General features: G+C 35.9%; 1 long non-coding RNA gene across 2 annotated transcripts in view; it reads left to right on the forward strand.

Annotated features, from left to right (window-relative positions):
* LOC112477655 overlaps nt 1-10,092 on the forward strand; it is a 63,948-nt gene extending 53,856 nt beyond the window's left edge. The window contains exons 2-3 of one of the 2 annotated variants that reach the window (XR_003045552.1): nt 6,527-7,334; nt 9,428-10,092. This is a non-coding gene — a long non-coding RNA (uncharacterized LOC112477655). Of the gene's footprint in view, nt 1-6,526; nt 7,335-8,153; nt 8,292-9,427 lie in introns of those variants that run through there. The other variant, XR_003045551.1, reaches the window with a different exon arrangement.
* The last annotated feature ends 476 nt before the right edge of the window (nt 10,093-10,568 follow it).

Below are 10,568 nucleotides of genomic sequence, written 5' to 3' on the forward strand. Positions count from 1 at the left end.
TTAGTTAATATTTGCAAAAACACTAAAGAGAGTGGCTGGCATGTAGTAGGTGCTATTGAAGCAATTGTTAAATAGAGTAAAAAGGAAAGACGAAGAAATTAAAGTCCAGAGAAGTTGCTGAGTTGTTCCCAATCACACAGTGAATTAATTAAAGCTCTACCATCCAACAAAGATATTCAAACATCAAGCCTATTTCTGAAAGTTGTGCAATGCCCAAGAGCTGATTTGGGTCTAAATAAAATATATTTTTGTGTCACTTATTACATCTAAAGGAGAAACAAAAAGAATGTTAAAAAAATACTACAGTACTATTGTCCTGATAAATGTTTAAGTTTTTGTCCTGCCCCTTCTATATTTTACATGTTGCTTTTCAGTTATTCCATTTTCAAATTCTTTTAAAAAAATTTTATATGAGTTTCAGGTATACAGTAAATTGGTTAGAAATTTATGTAGTTTATGAAATGATTCCCCCCAATTAATCTAGCACCCATCTGGCTGTACACACAGCCATTATAATACTACTGACTATATTCGCTATACTGTACTCTACATCCCCATACTATTTTGTAACTACTAATTTGTACTTCTTCATCCCTTCACCTTTTTCACCCAACCTCACAGATACAGAGGACAGCCCTCTGGCAATCATCGGATTGTCCTCTGTATCTGTGAGTCTGTTTTCATTTAGTTTGTTCCTTCTTTTCCTTAAATTTCACATATAAGTGAAATCATAAGGTATTTATCTTTGTCTGACTTATTTCACTCAGCATAATACCCTCAAGGTTCATCCATGCCATTGCAAATGGTAAGATTTCATTTTTTATTGCTGAGTAATAGCCCATTGTATATATGAATCATAACTTCTTTATCCAATTGTAGATCGATGGGCACTCAGGTTGCTTCTATATCTTGGCTCTTGTGAATAGTGCTGTGGTGAACATAGGGGTGCATAGATCTTTACAAATTAGTGTTTTGATTTTCCTTGGATGTGCAATTGCTGGGTCATATGGTAGTTCTATTTTTAATTTTTTGAGGAACCTCCAAACTGTTTTCCATAGCGGCTGTACCAGCTTGCAATCCCATCAACTGTATGAGAGTTCTCTTTTCTCCACATCCTCACCAACACTTATTGTTTGTTGCTTTATTGATGATGATCATTCTGACAGGTGGGAGTTGATATCTCACTGTGGTTAAATTTGCATTTCTCTGATGATTATTGATCTTGAGCATCTTTTCATATGTCTATTGGCCATCTATATTTCCTCTTTGGAGAAATATCTATTCAGGTCTTCTGCCCATTTTTTAGTTGGATTGTTTGTTTTGTTGTTATTGAGTTATATAAGTTCTTTATAAATTTTGGATATCAACCCCTTATCAGATATATCATATATGAATACCTTCTCCCATTCAGTAGTTTTTCTTTTCACTTTGCTGATGAATTCCTTTGCTGTGCAAAAAAAATTGTAGTTTGACACTTATTTTTTCTTTTGCTTCCCTTGCCTGAGGAAATATGTGAGAAAAAAATTACTGATAGCAATATCAGTAATTTTACTATGTTTTCTTCTAGAAGTTTTATGGTTTGGGGTTTTACACGTGTCTTTAATACATTTTGGGTTTATTCTTATATATGGTATAAAAAGATGGCACAGTTTCATTTTTTTGCATGTATCCATTCAGTTTTCCCAGCACCATTTGTTGAAGAGACCATCTTCACTCCATTGTATATTCTTACCTCCTTTTTAATAGATTAAATGACCATATGGGTGTGAATTTATGTCTGGGCTCTCTATTCTGCTCCATTGATCTATGTATCTGCTTTTATGCCAGTACCATGCTGTTTTGATTACTATAGTTTGATATCAGGTAGTGTGATACCTCCAACTTTGTTCTTTCTCAAGATCTCTGTGGCTCTTTGGGATCTTTTATGGTTCCATATAAATTTTTGGATTATTTGTTCTAGTTCTGTGAAAAATGCCATTGGTATTTTAATAAGGATTGCATTGAATCTATATAGATTGCTTTGGGTAGTATGGCCATTTTAACAATGTTGATTTTTCCTACTCATGAGCATGGTATATGCTTCCAATTATTTGTATGTTCTTCAATTTCTTTCTTCAGTGACTTATAATTTTCCAAGAATAGGTCTTTTACCACCTTGGTTAATTTGATTCCTAGATATTTTATTGTTCTTGGGGCAATTGTAAATGGTACTGTTTTCTTCATTTCTCTTTCTGAAGTTCATCATTGTGTATAAAAATGCAGCCATCTTCTCAATATTAATTTTGTGTCCTGCTACTTTACCAAATTCATTGATCAGTTCTAATGGTTTTTTTTGTGGAGACTTTAGGGTTCTCTCTATATAGTATCATGTCATCTGCAAATGAGTTTTACTTCTTCCTTTCCAATTTGGATCCCTTTTATCTTGTCTGATAGTATTGTCCAATACCATATTAAATAGAAGTGGTTAAAATGGGCATCCTTGTCTTGTTTCTGATCTTAAGGAAAACACTTTAAGCCTTTCCCCAGTCAGTATGTTAGCTGTAGGTTTGTCATATTGGCCTTTATTAGGTTGAGGCATGTTCTCACTATTACCACATTGCTGGTTTTTTTTTTTTTAAATCATAAATGGATGCTGGATTATATTGAATGCTTTTTCTGCATCTATTGATATTACCATGTGATTTTTATCTTTTAATTAGCTAATGTGGTGTATCACATTAATTGATTTATGGATATTGAACCAATCTTGCATCCCAGGAAGAAATCCAACTTTATCATGGCGTATGATATTGTTATGTCTTGTTGAATTCAGTTTGCTAATAATTTGAGGATTTTATATTAATGTTCATTAGTGATATTAGCTTGTAGTTTTCCTTTTTTGTGATGTCTTTGTCCGGTTTTGGAATCAGGAGAATGGTGGCTCTGTAAAAAGAATTAGGAAGACTTTCTTTCTCTTGAAATTTTTGGAATAGTTTGAGAAGAATAGGTGTTAATTCTTCTTTGAATATTTGGTAAAATTCACCTGTGAAGCCATACAGTCCAGGGCTTTTGTTTTTTGGGAGTTTTTTCTTATTACCAATCAGATTTCGTTGGTGATAATTGGTCGGTTCAGATTTTCTGTTTCTTCCTGACTCAGTCTTGGGAGATTGTATGTTTCTAGGAATGTATCTATTTCTTCCACGTTGTCCAATTCATTGCATACAATTGCTCATAGTATTTTCTTATAATCTTTTGTATTTCTGTGGAGTCTGTAGTTATTTCTCTTTCATTTCTGATTTTATTTATTTGGGTCCTCTCTTTAGTTTCCTTGATGAGTCTGGTTAAGGGCCTGTCAATTTTGTTTATTCTTTTAAAGAACCAGCTCTTGGTTTCACTGATTTTTTGTATTGTTTCTCTAGATTCTATTTCATTTATTTCTGCTCTGATCTTTATTATTTCCTAGTTTCTACTCACTTTGGGTTTTGTTCGCTGTTCTTTTTCTAGTTCTTTTAAGTGTAAAGTTAGATTGTTCATTTGAGATTTTTCTTGTTTCTTGAGATAGGGCTCTATTGCTATGAATTTCCCTCTGCTTTTCTATGTCCCATAGATTCTGAGTCATTGTGTTTTCATTTTCATTTGTCTCTAGGTATCCTTTGATTTCTTCCTTGATCTCATTGTTAATCCATTCATTGTTTAGTAGCATGTTACTTAGCTTCTATGTGTTTGTGTATTTTCTAGTTTTTTTTTCTTGTAGTTGATTTCTAGTTTCATATCATTGTGATCAGAGAAGACACTTGATTTGATTCGTCTTCTTAAATTTATTGCTATTTGTTTTGAGGCCTAACATGTTAACTTCCTATTCCCAGCAAGTAAGTCTACCAAGATAGGTCACTATTTCACCTGAATGACCAGAACATAAGCCAATCACACACACACACACACACACACCATCATTGCACTGTGCACTGTGCATCATTATAAAAGTAATGCAATTATGTGAAATAAATTGGGAAAATGCACAGAAGTATGGAAAGGAAAATAAAACTCAATCATTATGTCACTACTAGAGATAAGCACTGATTGTTTATGATACAATTGTGTATGTATGTAAATAAATTGTAAAGATTGGACATAAATTGCATATACTGCTTTGTAACTTACTTTTAAAAAATGCGTGTATCAAGAGTATGTTTCCAAATCACTGGAATAGCCTTTAAAAACAGAGCTCTTTAATTGTTGTATATTATTCCAATATACAACCCCACTAGTGGGATAGTTAAGTTTTTCCAGAGTTACACTATTTTAGGTGTAATTGGATGACATTAAAAATTGAATGTGACAGAATACATTAAGAATAAACTGGATTTTCTAGGTTATAGGTTTATTATAAAACAATACGTCTTTCTTTCCTTCTTGTCCCAATGATCCACATGGGGCTTTGAGTCGTCACCATCTGGACTTTCCTTGGTCCCAGGGGCAAGACAACAGTCCCTCATTTCCAAAAGTGTATGCTCAGGGAGGTGAGTCAACTGGGAGTTCTAGATAGGAAAGGGTTAGAGGCTTCAAACTTCTAGAGCCAAGAGGGAAAAGGGCCAGTTTAGAAGCAGAAGGGTGGGATATTCCCAGGCTGGGAATGAGGTGGAGATTTCTCAGGAAGAAAGGGTGCAGGAAACTGGTGGTGGCACCCTGGAGATGGCAGAGCTTGAAATGGGGAACTGTGGGGATGCCTGAGGTCTACTCTATAGTCCTGTAACTGAGTTTGGTCCAGTTTCATGTCACCAGCAGAAGAACTGGCCTATACAATATGGATCAAGCCTAAAGAGTAACTAGGAACCACCTTTTCTAAATTCTTGTACTGCTTAGGTCTAAGGATGCTCCATAATCCCAAGGGATGAAAGAGAAAAACTAGAACTCAGGAAAATGATTGAGCCTCCTACCAACCCTAGCTGGTGGTGATAAACCAGACATAATTTGTTTAGAAAGATTACGTGGTACTCAAGCATCAGGTGGATGTCACTATTGTATGTGTAACAGTATGCTTAACTATCTGCTTAGAATAAATTCTTAGACATGAAATTACTAAAAAAAGGAGCATAAACAGTTTAAGTCTTTTGTATATATTGTGTCTTATTCATTAGTTTCTGTATTTTTCAAGTCCACTGATTCTTTTATCTCTCACAAAAGATTGTTAGGAAAAGGAGGAAAAGCAAAATTAGCCAAGCTAATTGATCATTAAGTATAATCTATCATTAAGTTTAAATTTCCATTTATAATATATCCCATCCCAGAAGACTTGGTCTTTCAAAACCTGCTGAAAACCTCCTAGTGGCTTCTCAATTTCTCAGGGCAAAACCCAATTCCTTGGCAAACTTTCCAGTTGTGAGATCTTGGGTAAGTAACTTCTGAACTTCAGTTTCCTCTTCCATAAGTAATGGGCAATAACAGAACTGACTTCATGGATTATTGGGAGAATTAAAAGTGTTAACACATGTGATATACTAAAAAAGTATCTAACACCTCATGAGCACTATGTAAATACCATCGTGAACATGTAGCATGCCTCCTTCCTGTCCCTCGAGTGTCATCTTTCCCCACTCCCTTCACCTTAGGTCCCAGCTGAAATATGTGCTATAGTCTATCCTTTTCTTGCTCTCATTTTTCTAGTCTTTGTACCCTAGAATGACCCCTGCCCTCTCCTTTTCCTAGCAAATTCTTCCATCCTTCCAGATTTAGCTCCTCTGTTATCCCTCTCCCCACAAAACCCTTTGGTCTGAGCTGAGCTCTTTTCTGATGTTCATTTATAGATTTAGTAGAGTATATTTTAATTTCCCAGTAAGGCTGCTGCACCCCACCCCCAGATGAGCTCTCTGAGCTCAGAGAAAATGCCAAGTTTATTGTTATTTCTCCAGAGCCAAGCCCAGTGTGGCCCATCACAGATCCTCAGTAATCATTTGCTGAATGACTGCATTTGTCATAAGATCATTGAGGGAAAAATGGGACTGTTTGTATTTGTAGAGTGTTTTCAAGCCTTTCCACAAACATCTCATTTAATTTGTATGGAACAAACAAGCAAGGATAATTCCTACTTTTATAGATGTGGATACTGAGGCTCAGGGAAATAAAAGGCCTTTCCCAAGATGTTGTAGTATGCAAGAATAGAAGCCTAGTTCCTCTCACTCCCCTCCTGCTAGCACTTTTTTTTGCATTACATGACTCCATCTTTGTAAAGCAGTCTCTAGAAGACACCATGTGTGCTTTTGACTTAGGGCTGATCTCTCCAAGTAAGAGTTATAAGAAAGTTAGAAACAGCAGTATAAAATATGGAGACAAATGAGTTGGTCGGAAATGTGGAGTAGGGTGATTAGAGAAAGGAATAAAGAAGACTCGGGTTTTGGAGAGGTGCTTTGGGAAGGTGAGAGAGAATGGGCTAGGGCGATGTGCCCTATCTCTGGGTTGGAGAGGTGAATCAGAGTTCTTACCATTTTACAGAGGGCTTTAGACCAACACAAATCATTCTGATCCTCTTTCCTTCCTTCTGTCTCTCTAGGCCTCAAGACACTTCAAAACCTGCTCCTGTGATTCTTGCCCGTGATGCATGGAGATGATTTAGTGTTCACCAACCAAGTGGAACTCAGCTGCCTGCTCTCCACTTTTGTCTGATCCACTGTGAACTTTCTGTTCAGAAGCTGTGATCGAGATACCACTAGCTTTCTTTCTCTGCTAAATTATTACACTTGTTTTTTAGAAGATTGGTGAGGCAAGATGAGTCCATTCTTGACAACAGTTGTGTTTATGCTTAAGAAGAATGAACACTCTTCAGAACTTCACACCTCAGATACCCAGAAAAAGGGGTGACAGACAATGTATAATTTCCTTATCCCTCCCTGGAATCTTTAATTAAATGTTTTATTAGAAATTTTGTAAAGTTCAGCTGCAGTATTCTTTCATGCTGCCTTTATTTTTCAGTCTCTTCTGTTTTGCAAGCTAGATAATGGTCATCCTTTATATATTTTTCAATTTCAAACCACTCTCATATGTGTCATCTCATTTGTTTCTCACACCCCTGAACTTGAAGCATACAGACTTTAAACAACTTAAAGTTATGCAGATGATAAATAAGCAGATCAGAAACTTGGCTCCTGACTGCAGACTTGGGATTCTTTCCTCACTTCTGAGGATATTCCTACCAGGACCCATATAACACCCAATCTCAGGCTAGCCTGGGGGACAATTACTGGAAGTATGGATTATCACTTCTTATAACTTAAAGGCTTTGGGCTTCTGAAACCAAATTTTGAAGATGAGTAGTTTCTGGAGGAAAGGACTGAGTGAAGTTATATACCAAGTTAACGAAGGTAGAGTCCTTTTTATCATTCTCATATCATGAGCGTTAACTATTTTGGCATATTAGCTATAAGTGATCATGAATTGCAGTCTCAAAAATGAGTTTGTGCATTTACAATTATGGGCCTTTATGATAGTGCCAGTTGATAGCAGGAAGGCAGCATGATACTAGGTAAAACACCTGGAGTAGAGAATAAACAGACCTGGCTTTCTACCCAGCTTTGCCAAGGACTGCCTGTGTGACCTTAAGTTGTTTATTTTCTTTGGACCCTAGTTTCTTTTTACAATGTAAATAACAACAACTACTTTGTAATGTTGTGAGGGTTCATGATAGCATATACCTCCAACATTTAGAACACCAGCTTGTAAGTAGGACCTCAATAAAAATCTGTTGAATGGATGAAATGAATTTGAGATAACTTATGGTGTGCCTTGCATAGAGCCTGGTGCATGGTGAAAACAAAAGCTTTCACCTATCAAAACTCTACAGAAGCACTAAGAGCTAATAAGTTTCCCTAAATTAATCTAGCAATGTAAGAAAAATAAATGTGCATGAAAGAGATAATTTGTTTGATTGTGAAACCAGTCTCAATTCTCATTCTGGTCATTTAAAAGACCACAGGAGAAGAAAATATCTTTTATATCATCTTTAAACATGGTTAAGAAAAGGGACTTGACCTCAGTCTTCCTCATGCTTTCTGGCTGACAAGTATAGGCAAACCGGAATCTTGGGTGGGTTTGTGAAGTTCAGGCCACTGGTACATCAAAATTGCATCACATTTGCAAATCTTGTGCAAGTTCACAATGGCACATTGTCTTCTTTGCTCCAGGGCATGAAGGATTGCCTGGAAAAGGTTAGTTGCTGCCATTATGGAACCTGGTGCAGCCAAGACTACAGCGCAATGTGAAGCAGAAATGAACCCTGGGCTCTCTACACATTTGCCAAGTGATTTACAAATGTGTTTACTTAAGAAATAAGCATAACAGATAATCTTGTATAATATTATGTCTAGGGAAGTTTTGTGACTCTGCTGTAAAATATCCACATAATATTCAAGGAATTGCTTCACATCTACCCAATAGAGTCTTAGATCAATTTTTAGCTTTATCCAAATACATTTTGGTAAACAAAACTAATCTTGATTTCCTGATCTTTTACTGACACCTCATTTATACAATTCTTTAATTTCTTGACATACCTGAAATTAGTTTTGAATAAGAAGAATAGCATTACCCTTAGAACCTCTAAAAGCAAAGCACTTTTGGAAGTTTTCCAGTGAAGTAGATGGAGGAGAGAAGAACCAATGAAGAGGGGATAACCATCTTGTATTGTTTTGTATTTTGCAGTGTTTTGAGAGGTTGGAAACGTATAGCTTTGAAATAGTAAATCAAGCAATCATAGACCTAATGAAATCACCTGATCCGGGCTTCAGGCAACTGAATGTCTAAATCTTCTAAGACATGTAATATTGAATATTTCTCACTTGGGAGATTTTCAAGGATAGAGGAATCGCTATCTGACTAGAGGGTTAAAAAAATTCTTTTTTCATTAATTAACACAGACTACAGTATGGTGGTTAACAGAGGGAGGTGGTGTGGGGGATGTTGAAGAGGGTAAAGGGGTTTAAATATATGATGATAGAAGGACACTAAACTTTGGGTGATGAGCACACAATGCAATATACAGATGATGTATTATAATATTGTACACTTGAAACTTATATAATCTTATTAACCAATGTCACCCCATTTAATCAATTTTTTTTTCTATATCCAACTGAAACTTTTGTTATCTAAATGATAAATGGAAGATAATTGACCAGCTTTCTTGTGGCAGACGAATAGACCAATAGATCCAACACCCATTTCTAATCACTTTTTCCCTTCCCATCTCTATTATAGAATCTGGGAAAGTTAACCACTCACTTTTCCAGCTTTTTCTGAAGATAGAAATGATGTGAAAATTCAGATTAATGTTCAGTGAGTGAATATGTGCTGAGGGTGGTGATGGAGCAGGGCCCTAGATAAGCTTTTGTTTTCCTAATAAAACATGACGAATATGTCTTGCAACACTGCTTTTCCTTTCTTCTTGTCTTAAATACAGATGTGATGCTAGGAGCTATAGTAGCCACCTTGGAACCATGAAGGAAAGGCCAAGAGAATCACAGAGACATCGATCCTACATATTTGAAGTATTGAACCACAGCCAGCAACTACTAACCTCCGAACTTCCAATAAGAAAAATTCATCCTTATTCTTTTAAGACACTATTGTTGGGTTTTCTATTATATTTACAATTATGCTCAATGCTATGTGAAATGCATCATCTAACAACTTCATGTGGCTAAAGAGTCATAAATCTATCAACTTCTCAAGGCAGGCCCTGTTCTCCAACTGTACTTTCCTAAGTTCTTTCCTTCTCCAATCAAATAAGCTCATGAAGGTATTGGTTCCTTTGTTGCTTTTCTTTCTTTATCCTGGGTTTACATACCTCTCTGCTGCCCAATCCCTAAATGTGCTTTATCTTTAAAGGCACATAATTATCTGTAGTCTCTGCTATAGACCTAGTCCTACGAGATTCCCCAGTAAGAAACATGTGTGGTCATTGTGTTGCCTACACTTTCCTGTGCGGTCTCATTGTAGTTACCTTTTGCCATTGTCTCTGAAAAGGCATTTACATTTGTTAAATCATATGTCCTATTTTGTTGTGTGCATGTGTGTATATGGGAGGGAACAATAATAAAATTAATTGAGCTTCTCTCAGTTCAATATTAGTCTGAATTGTGAGCTGTAGGTGCAATTCATTTGTTTCCCCAAGCCCCTTAATTGGAAATGCAGGGGAGGGACAGGAGAAATACACTGAATGGGATGAAGAAATGACATTAATAGCCATTGGTTACTTAGAAAATGCTATGTAGCATTAGTTCTTCTATCATTCCAGGTAACCATGGAGTTTCTGTAAATAAAAAGGAATTTCTATAGAATAGTGGTTTTGATTCCAGAAGCTTTTTTTTATAATCACAGCTCTGCATTAATGCAAATTTTTTTAAGACTCAATTGTTCCTTAGTCAAAGTAAGAAAAATCACCCCTAGAAATTAAAAAGTTACTAAATAAAATAAGATGGTTAAATTAGACTATCTTTAAGGTTCCTTCTAGCTTCAAATATTTGATTATAACAAACTTTTCAGACTTTTGCTTGATAAGACACATCTCTACAAATGATCAAGTGATACCTTAGGGAACT

Source organism: Pteropus alecto, unplaced genomic scaffold, assembly GCF_000325575.1.
Source record: "Pteropus alecto unplaced genomic scaffold, ASM32557v1 scaffold121, whole genome shotgun sequence".
NCBI lineage: Eukaryota > Metazoa > Chordata > Mammalia > Chiroptera > Pteropodidae > Pteropus > Pteropus alecto.